Genomic DNA, 10,765 nt, shown 5'->3' on the forward strand with positions numbered 1-10,765 from the left:
CCACAGACTGAGCATTTTACTGGTTCCGACCCTTGCTGTGAGAAATTCTCATTTTTTTTATACCAATAAAACTATCGGCACTATCCTGGCAAATGACCAAGGCGACCTAGATGAATTCCAGTAACACTTTCTCCACGATCGTGAAATTGAGGGCCGCTTGTTGACACGAATTTTTTATTTTTTTATTTTTTTTAAGGTGGGCACTCATGTCTATATTTGAAATGCTTATTGATAAGGCAAAAGTGGTTAAAACAAATAAATGGAAATTTTAAAAGCTATATCAGGACAAACAGCTACATAATGAATATTGATAACTAGTATGTACATTTAAAGAGGTGACATTAAAATTCCAAACTCTGAAACAAGCCTGTACTGAAATGCTTCTCACACAAATAGGACATAATTCCCTTCAGGTCCTATTTTAACCCATTATTTCTACAACATTACAAAAATTGAAAGAATTTTTGAAACAATCCATTTTTTATTCAAATAGAATCACATTTAACAATCAAGGTCATATAATTTAAAAACTTCTGAACTGTTTTGGACTCAGATGGATAGTTGATTGTCGGCAGTCATTAAAACAATGCTCTTGATCCAGGATCGGATGAGAAAGGACACGGCAATTTATTTTCACTGGTTGTCTACATTAAATTTTATTAAATAATGTCTCTTTACAAAACTATTCTGTAAATGAAACAAACTAGATTTTTAAAGGCAGCAAGTATATATGCTATACAATGCACCAAACTGAAAACTCACTCTTTTTATATCACAAAATGAAGTTGAGCTCACTGGATAAGCCCCCACATCCTTCCTTGTCTACCTCACTCTGTAAACAGAAATCCTTCCAAGGGAACCCATTTCTTTTTCTTTCTGTAGTTCAAAAACTGATAATACAGTTTCATTAGGTTACCCAGAATTTATGGACTGTTGCCTAGGATCCTAAGCCTTTCCTTAAAGAAAGAAAGGAAAGAACACCAGTTCTCTTTCATGCCATTTATTTAGAACAGTTTTCCTAGACCCATTTCCCCCCTAGTGAATGTACTAGCCTTATTTAAACAAAGATGAGTGAGTGAAGGAAGAAAAGAGATTTTAGGGGTAAGCCTGAGGTTTGAGAACCACCACACACCTACCCCAACCCACCTTTCCACTCATCCCCCTCACCTTTATACTTTTCAAACTCTAGGTGAAACAGAAGCTTCCCTTCTATCATGTTGTTCTTCCAATAATTTCTTTTCTTTGGAAATATTACCTAACTCCCAGCCCTGTTAAGTCTTTGCTTGTTCACATCTAAACTTTCATGTGAAACCCAGCAGAGAAGTTCAACTCCAATAATCTTTCCTAACCCTCCTTATTTCCTGGAAGTGCAGCGCGGCAGTGACATATTATCATGGTATTGAGAACAAACACAGAGTACACAAAACTAACTGAATTCTGTCTCTCCTTGTAAATCTTCAGATCTGTCTGGATAAGGCCAGTCAAGTTTTAAAAGATTATAGTAATTGTACATTTTTAAAAAATTATCCGCTTCTAGTTTACATAAATAATTTTAGGGTAAACATTCAATAAGGCATTTTCCCCATTGCTCCCAAGATTTCATCTCTTTCTGCTGCTGTGGGCATAGATGGTGTCACTCCATTCTGTCTTCTTTGGATCATGATGGAATTCCAAAATCTCCGGCAGTTTTTGTACTTCAAGAAGTAACTGGAACATCTTTCCTTATCATAGTTATTTTCATCCATACATCTGCTAGAAGCATCAGATTCCAACAAACAAGGATTTACGTCAGGATCTCTCAGTCGGTGTGTCACCACGGGCATCTTAAGTCTTCTTACGGAATGGGGCAGGCAAGCCGAAGGAAAAACTGAAAGGATGTGAATTCAAGGCCGCGCTGCCTTCCAAGGTGCTGCCTGTCAGCGTCTCAGGCTGCCGCTTCACCAGCGCCCAGGCCGTCTTGACACGAATTTTTGAAGAAGCACCCAGAATGTCTCTTCAGTGTCACAGTCAGTCCTCTCTCCTGTTGAATCTCCTGACTTTTCATTATGTCAGAATTAGGTTGAAAGTGTGTTGCATATGGCGGAAACAAGGAGATGATTCCATGAAACTCTTGGTTTATTGACATAAAGAGAGAATTTTTTCTTTGGTTCATAATGTTGGGGGGTAGGAGCGGGGAGAATGTAAACAAACCTCAAGGAGAATACACTTGATAGAGGAGGTATGTTGACATTTCCAAAATTATTGAAGTACACTTACTCCAGTAGGATGGAAGCAGGCCTACTGGAAAATAAAGTTTAGTTAAATTTCAGGAATACCTTCATGTACTTGATGACCATAGCTGAGGTGTTGGTGGGGGAGGCTTTGGAGGTTTTCTCCACTCTAACAGAGGGTCACTTTGTTGTAGCCTGACCTTTCAGCATTGGAGAGGCAGCTGAAAGAGCATAGGTGACTCCCCATACACTCCAGGTCTTCAGAGAACCAAAAGTAAAAGATTTAAAGTCATCAAATCATAAATGCAGGTTTTCAACCTTTAAACAGCTTGCTGAATTATTGTCTATTCAATCTGTCCTGGAGTCAGATAGATGAGATGGTGGGGGGCTCTGATTGATTATAATCTGGGTGATGATTCAGGCCAGCTAGGGAGAAGTGGTCCCTGAGAGCAGATAATGGGATGCCTGGGGGCTATGGTTAGAAAATACAAGGCAGAACACAGCCATGGTGGTGGGAAAGGAAGTGGCAAGGGTTAAGTGGTGAAGAGCTTACCAGTCAATCAACGCTGCAAGTTGAAGGTAAAATTGATTGTCTGGAAGGTCAGACTTTGGCTTTGTCAGGAGCACCGGAGGAGTTCTCTTAAGGGAACTAGATTAATGAGCAAGGCTCTCAGCTCAGTGCTGCCTCTTTAAAGACTTGGTTTTAGGACTGCCAGAGGATAGAACTAAAGGGGCAGATCTTTTCTCCAAACATTGATCGAATCCTTACTCTGTGCTGAAACTGTCATGAATTTAAAACGATAACCGAGACCAGTCACTGCTCTTGAAGAGCAAGAGGGGTCACAATGTCCTACGATACAATGTCTGCATCAGAGGTGGATGCAGGCAGCTAAGGAAAGCACAGAAGGTAGTGATTATGTTTTGTGAAGTTCTCGGTTGGATTAGAAACAAAAGTTTCTTTTAATTTCATCTTCCTCTTATGGTCTTGGTCATGGTCACATGGTCACAGTCTAAAGTCAATCAGGGTCACACTCTGCTTAATTGTCATCCTGTACTGCTTTCTCTTAAATCTCAGAGGTCACTGATGGGAAGATTTGTTTGCCACAGACTTTTCACAGTCCTTTCTATAACCTGTGAGGGAATCAAGCTTCCGAACACTAAGTTGGTTCTGAGAAATTTTGTTCAAGTTCCCATTTACATACTTTGGGGCTAAGCTGTTGAGATAGTTTGGGAGGTGAAGAGAGATGGAAAGTGTGTGTTTATTGGGGGATGGAATGGGAAAGTATATTACCTATTATTATGTGACAAGTTATCTCCAAACCCTGTAGCATAATTAATCTTGTAGGGATGCCACAACACAGTACTGCAGACTGAGTGGTTTAAACAATGGAAATTTACTTTCTCAACTCTGAAAGCTGTTGGTCCAAGATGGAGGTGTTGGCAGGCTTGGTTTCTCTGAAGGCTGGCCTCCTTGACTTGCAGATGGCTATCTTCTCTTTGTGTGCTCATACGGCACTTTCTCCGGGCATTCCTGCAGCCTCTTCTTCCTCTTTTAAGGACTCTAGTCATATGGGATTAGGCCACATCCTTATGAACTCATTTCATTTTAATTGCCTCTTTAAAATTCCTGTTTGCAAACACAGTCACATTAGGGATTAGAGCTTGGACGTTACTTATTCCAAGATGAAATTGTGCTTGCCTGACCCCGAACAGCTAGAGCCAGGATGTTATGCAGGAGAACTCATACCTGCTTGTCGGAGATAAGACTTGGTTGTAGGACTGCCTGAGGATAGAACTAAAGGGGCAGATTCTTTCCCCAAACATTTATTGAATTCTTACTCTATGCTGAAACTGTAATGAATTTAAAATGATAACTGAGACAAGTTATTGCCCTTGAAGAGCAGTAAGATCCTTCTTGTTCTGCACACCCCGCAAGTGTATACACAGATTAATGCAACAAAGTTTTATCTTAAAATTCTTTGAGATTGCAACAATTCAGATAAGGTGATTTAGACAGAACACAGCTATCTAGCTATTAATGTCCCTCCAGCCATGAACTGACACCAGCTCTTGCCTCAGTCTCCATGACCAATGAACTGTGTTTCCAAGCAGTTTATGTGACTCTCTCCCTATCTGTGAATAAAAACTTTCTTACCCTTCCTCCTCCTTTTCCTCCATTTCTTTCTTTCTTCTTCTTCTTTTTGATGATCTCCTCCTCCTCCTCCTCCCTCTTTTCCTTCGCTAGGGATTGAACCCCAGGGCTTCCCACATGCTAGGCAAGAAGAAGAAGACAGAAAGGGAGGAAAAGGAGGATGCTAGGCAAGTGCTCTACTACTGAGCTACACCCCCAGCCCTCCCTCACCCTTCCTTGTTCAGGTGCATCTGTGGCTTGCCTTATTGTGCATCCTGAATTATAATTTTTTTTTGCTTATTTCCAAATATGTTTTTTACATTTAGAGAGATTTCCTCCATTGTCTGTTTTTAAGCTTGGATAGGCTTCCATAGGTGAATTTTATTTCAGAGATGGTGGGACACAATTTAGTTCATAAAAATACTGAAAACATCAAATATTTATATTATCATTTTCATGGGGCAGGAGCTCAAGAATCGTTTATCTGACAGCTCTGGTATAGGACATCTAAAGAAGTGGAAGGCAAAATATTGGTTGGAGTTGTAATCATCTGAAAATTTGATGGGATTGAGGGGACTCCTTCCAAAGTGCTCACATACCTCATATATTAGCTTCATACAGCTGCCAAAGCAAAGAACTCAAATTGGGAGGCTTAGAAGAATAGACAGTAATTGTTTCACATTCTGGAAGCCAGAGGTATAAGATAAAGTGTCCTCAGGGTTGGTTTGTCCTAAGAACTGTGAGGAAGTATCTCTTTCATGCTTGCTTTCAATCTTTGGCATCTGTATGTTTATAGTTGCTCTGATTTTCACTTTCATCTTCACTTGCTGTTTTCCCCACTTGTGTCTTGTGTTTAAATTTGTCCCCCTTGTAGGGACGCTAGTCATATTGAACTAGGGCTCACCTCAATGACTTAATTTTACTTGATTATCTCTGTAAAACTCTATCTTCAGATAAAATCACATTCTGAGGTAATAAGACTTAGGACTCAAAGACACTATGGGGGGAGTCTTATTTTTGTGGGGAGGGGAGACACAATTTCATCCATAACCCAGGACTACTGGCAGAGGACCTCTTGCTGGCTATTGGTAGGAGGAATGGGATGCTGTCCACAATATACCTCTCTGTAGGGATGCTTGAAGGTCCTCATGGCATGGACAGCTTGTTTGAGAATATCTTTGATGATCTATTCTTAGAATAAATTCTTCACTACTCTGTCATATTCTCTTCATTATAAATGAGTTGCTAAGTCTGGTCCACACTGAAGGGAATCAGTTTCGTCTTTTGAAAGAAGGAAGACCACATAGTTGGGGACATATTTTGAAGCCATAACTGAAGCAATCCAGGGTTAGATCAGTCAGAAATATTAGTCAGAGTAGTGGCATGAGGGTAAAGTAGGAATCACATCATGGAGATATTGTCATAAATGCCAGCGTCAGACATTGGGACTCTCAAGAAAGGACATATTGGGTGAGAGGGTGGATATCTGCAGTTGGTTCTCAGTCACACTAAACAGAAGAAAAGTTGCTACATATAGAAACAGAGAAAAAATTCTTCTGGGGAAGATAGTTGTACCAGCAAGGCTGCCTTGCTAATTTCAGATATTCTACTTTTCATTTCTATATTTTCTCTTGGTCCTTCACAAATTTTCTCATTTCCAATTGACATTTACAACCTTTTCATTCATTGTGAGTCTATCTTCTAGGTTAATTGTAATGGTTTGTTTAACACGGTTACAATAGTTGCTTTGAAATCGTTGCCTGCTAATCAAACATCTGGGTCACATGTTTGAAGGGTGACCCAGAAAGAAAAAGAGTTCTTTTTCTTTGCTTTTTTCCTTGAGACTAACTCATATTTTCCCTGACCCTTTATATTCTAAGTAATGTCATGAATTTATCATGACATTGCAACTGTTATGCTGTAGAGACTCTGAATTCTGTTATATCCCTCCAAAGAGTGTTGAGGATTTTGATCAAAGAGTAATTTCTCTCTTTTATGCAGTAGCTCAAGTCAGATCAGGTCTTTCATCTTTAGCTGGGCTCTCTTTAGTCTTTCCTGTGCATGCATTGATGACGGATCAAGCAGGAAGTGGGACAGTATTAATATACAGAATTTGGGATGTCTTTTCTCAGACCTTCTCTTTTTGGGGATTTCATCATCCATTTTTTTAGTACTAAATGTACATAAACTCTGTCCTTTCCTTCTTCAGGCCAGAGTCACTGTGGATTTTCTATTAGGGTTAGCTTCTGCTTAGGTGTTGAATTTGGCTTATTCGCAGGTGGGAAGGTATAAAAAGAAATTCCTCTTCCTGGTATAGATTGCCTGCAGATTCTGTGTTCTGGTGTTCAATTTCTAGAACCTTCAGCTTTTATTTCCTTTGCTTTCTCACCCACCCTTTTTTTCTCTCTCTCTTCCCTCCTACTTTCTACTTTCCTTCTTGCATTTTGTGCATGACTTAAATTTGTTGTCTGGAGGAGGTATGAGTCCACTAGAAGCACACTTGATCATAACCCAAATGGCAACTTGTGGACACGTCTTCTTTAAACAGATCCGGGGCAGTGTGGTATAGATAATGGTTATGGCTTTGGAGTCCAGACTGCCTTGTTTTAAATAGCCTTCCCACTTACAAGCTATGTGTACGGGGCAAGTTACTTAACCTCTTTATATCTAAGCCACCTATTATGAAAATAGGATAAAAATGTTACCAATTTCATACGATTATTATGAATACTAAATGTACATAAATTTGCTTTATAGCGTATAACAAGTGCCCCATAAATGTTAGCTGTTTTTATTCTTGTTATTATTAGTGATATTAATAATGTAAAGAGGGACAGCTCAAAATATTCAGAAAAATCCTACTTAAGAAGGATTTCTCTCAAGACCAAGGGGACTATATCCACTGAATTGAAAATAATTACTGAGTACTTAGCATCAAGTGTAAACTGTGGTTTGAATTTACTAAGACCAATAAATACCACCTATTCTTTATGAGCAAGTATATGTATGTGTATTCAATGAATATGAAAAAATCAAGAGATTATGATAGGGACAATGAGAAAAATATAAAGTACATGGCCCTAGTACATACATAAAGCACAGAGATGGGAATGATTAATTTTAAAGGAAATACTTGTTTCTCACTGAACACATGAATTTTTCACGGTCTGAGAGAAATTTAAGTTTCAGAGAACCAATGTGACTGAAGAGTGTGCTAGGCTTAAAATCTAATAAAGAGAGGTGTGTAATTTTATCTTATCTAGCCAACTATTAGACATAACAGAAACTCAGAAAAGAAAGAGCAATTTTATGCCTTCTTGACCACTTGTTTTTTGCTTTGATTTTCTTTTCTGTTTTGTTTTGTCAAAACGAAGTATTCAGCTGGCAGCCGAAATGAGATGAAAAAGTGGACAGCAGGGTATTGTTCCTTTTGAGAAGTCAAGTGTCCCGTGGCAAGAACTGATTTGGCAAATGTTAATTTGATGTTTCCTATGAGCCAGCGTTGTAATAGACACTGATATAGGAAGCAGTGTAGTGTGGTTAATGGTATGGCTTTGGAGTCCAGACTGGTTTTAAATCTTGAACTTCCCACTTACAAGTTCTGTGTAGGGGGCAAATTACTTAACCCCACAGTGCTAGGAGACTCTAAAATGGTATAATGTTGTAGTCTTGGGGGTCGAAAAACATCATGTCTTCAGAGGACATGATGTTCCTACTGTGATTTAGTGGTTGAGTAGAAGAGAAGGTAAGAAGCAGGCTACGTCCAACGACATAAGCAGGATGAGCAAAGCTTTACTGAGTGAATGGAGAGGGTATCTTCAAGGAAGTGAAGGAAAACTAGACATAAGAGGTGAGTGGGAAGAGATGAAACTAGGGAGAGAGCCAGAAGACCAATCATATGGCCCAGGTAAGCAATGGTCAAGGTTGTGTTCCTTGTCCCAAGAATAAGAGAAACAACTGAAGAGGTCAAGTTGGGGGAAGGAGGTAGGGATAGAGGTGGTGTGGGAGGTAAAGAAGAAATTGGAAAGGGCACCATGGTGAGATTTGCATTTTGCCTGCAACATACAAGATGAATTAGAGGAAAAACTAGTGGGTAAAGGGAGACCAGTTAGAAGATTATTATAGTAATATTAATGAAAGTTGACTTTATTTTTATTTTTTTTTAGAGAGAGACAGAGAGGGAGAGAGAGAGAATTTTAATATTTATTTATTTATTTATTTTAGTTCTCGGCGGACACAACATCTTTGTTTGTATGTGGTGCTGAGGATCGAACCCCGGGCCGCACGCATGCCAGGCGAGCGCGCTACCGCTTGAGCCACATCCCCAGCCCGAAAGTTGACTTTATTCTGACTGAGAATTGGTTATGAAGGCAAAAATGGAAAGAAATGGACATATTAGGAAGTAAAATGAGCATCGTTTGAAGGGTTGGAAAGGGAGAAGGGAGAGGAAGTGATAAAAATGATTTCTAAGTTTCTAATAGGAAAAGCTGAGTGGGCAGTGGTATTTACTAGGTATGGGTCAAGGGAAGGGGTTTAGATTTGGGTGATGCTAATTTGAATGTAACAGAAATAAGAGTGCTCCTATTACTTGTGTGTAAACCAGGATACTAGGGTAAAGAATGGTGAGCATTGTTAGCACAAATGTAGTAAACGAATTGGGTAAGAAGGTAGAACAGGATTTGCCTTGGTTTTGCTTTTTGTTTTTAGCTAGTAACAGAATAACGTCTTCAGAAAGAGGGAGAAAATATAGATTTATATTATTATAATTATATATTACATATATATTTACAGAGAACTTCTCTTCCAATCTACTAGCAAACCTTTGTGATTGTGTAGAACACCTGACTGAATGGAAATAAAGGGGAATGGAGAATTGTGGTCTCCAGTCCCGCTGAGAAACAGTGACTTCCTTTCCTTCCTTCTTCCCCGTCTTTAATGGTCTTGGTGGCGATACCTTCTCCAGAAAGAGTTAAGTCTTAAGGCTACACTTGCTATGGTTAGACCTTGTGTGTGTAAATGGTTAGTTTGAAAATTAGACTTAAATGGTAAGATGATAAGTTGTTAATGATTAATGAACACATTTTAAGCAGAAAGAGTTTCTAATTTTTGGATTGTGAGCAAAAGTTCATTTGTGGTAGGTTGGTTAAAACTTGATGTTTGTTTTTTATTCTTTCAAGTAATGATGTATGAAGGGTGATTGAAGTTTCTGTACCTTGTTTCTGTTGAAATACATTCTCAGTTGAAACTTGCATTTCTAGAAAAGTGTATCTGTTCGGTTTTGATTAAGCACAATTTAAGAAGTGTTGATTGTATTCTGTCACTGTTTCAAAAAATGTTTACTGAGCATTTTATATATTTCTAGGTACATTAGGCACTGGGGATACTCTAGTGAATAGGACTGCTGTTGTTGAGTATGGTTTGTTTCTCACAAGTTCATGTGTTGAACGCTTGGCAATGGCAGTATTGAGGTGGTTGAAACTTAAAGAGATGAGGCCTATTATTTCCTTATTTTGCCTAGTTACACTGGATAAAATTTTAGGTACTATATTTAATAAGGAGTGGTGAGAGTGGACATCCTTGTCTTGTTTTTGATATTAGAGGAAATGCTTTCAGATTTTTCCCATTTGATATTGGCTTTGTGAGGTCAAGGGGAGGTATTAGGGAATAAAATCATCTTATGTGCATGTATGAAAATGCCATAATAAAACCCCTGATTCTGTATAATTAGTTTGCACTGAAAAAAAAAATAAAAGGATGTGGCATCTACTTGAAAGTTAGGTCATGGGGGCTCCACCAACATGAGTGGGTTAATTGTCTTTTAGCGATGGGTCAGGTCTCCTGTGGGATATTATAAAGTGAGGTCATCCATGCCTTGGCTCAGTCTTCATGATACTGGTCCACTTTCTGCTTCTCTACCATGTTGTGATGCAGCCAAGGAAGCTCTCACCAGCACACTGAACCATGCTGTATGAACCCTTTGGTCTCTAGACCTGTGGACCAAACAAACTTGTTTTTTATTTTGAAGTTACCCAGCCTCAGGTTTGTTGTTATAGCAACACAAAATGAACTAAGACACAACAAATGCAGTTTCTGTTTTTTTTAGAACTTCCGTATTAATACATTACTAAATACACAACTAAAAGCTTATTCAGCTTTAATATGTAAGCATCCATGAGAAGCATGGCAAAGTTGAGGAAGTACAGTCTACCTGGAGTTGATATAATGAGTAATGAAGAAGGTGCTGGTAGTTGACTTTGGGATTGTGGGTTGGTTGGATCATAAAAGGGTTTGTTATCCAAATGAAAGAGTTTGAACATCATCTTAACTGCAATAGGTAGGTTTTATCTGTGCTTTTAAAGATTATTCTGGCTACCAAGTTGGAGAAATAAATGTGTAGAGTAAAAATAAATGTATGGAGTCACAT

At 38.8% G+C, this 10,765-nt stretch overlaps 1 pseudogene; it reads right to left on the reverse strand.

The window, feature by feature from the left end:
* Window positions 1-1,486: 1,486 nt before the first annotated feature.
* LOC143396478 (coiled-coil-helix-coiled-coil-helix domain-containing protein 7 pseudogene) lies at window positions 1,487-1,823 on the reverse strand (annotated as a pseudogene).
* Between the last annotated feature and the right edge of the window lie 8,942 nt (window positions 1,824-10,765).

This window comes from Callospermophilus lateralis, chromosome 4 (assembly GCF_048772815.1).
Source record: "Callospermophilus lateralis isolate mCalLat2 chromosome 4, mCalLat2.hap1, whole genome shotgun sequence".
Lineage (NCBI taxonomy): Eukaryota > Metazoa > Chordata > Mammalia > Rodentia > Sciuridae > Callospermophilus > Callospermophilus lateralis.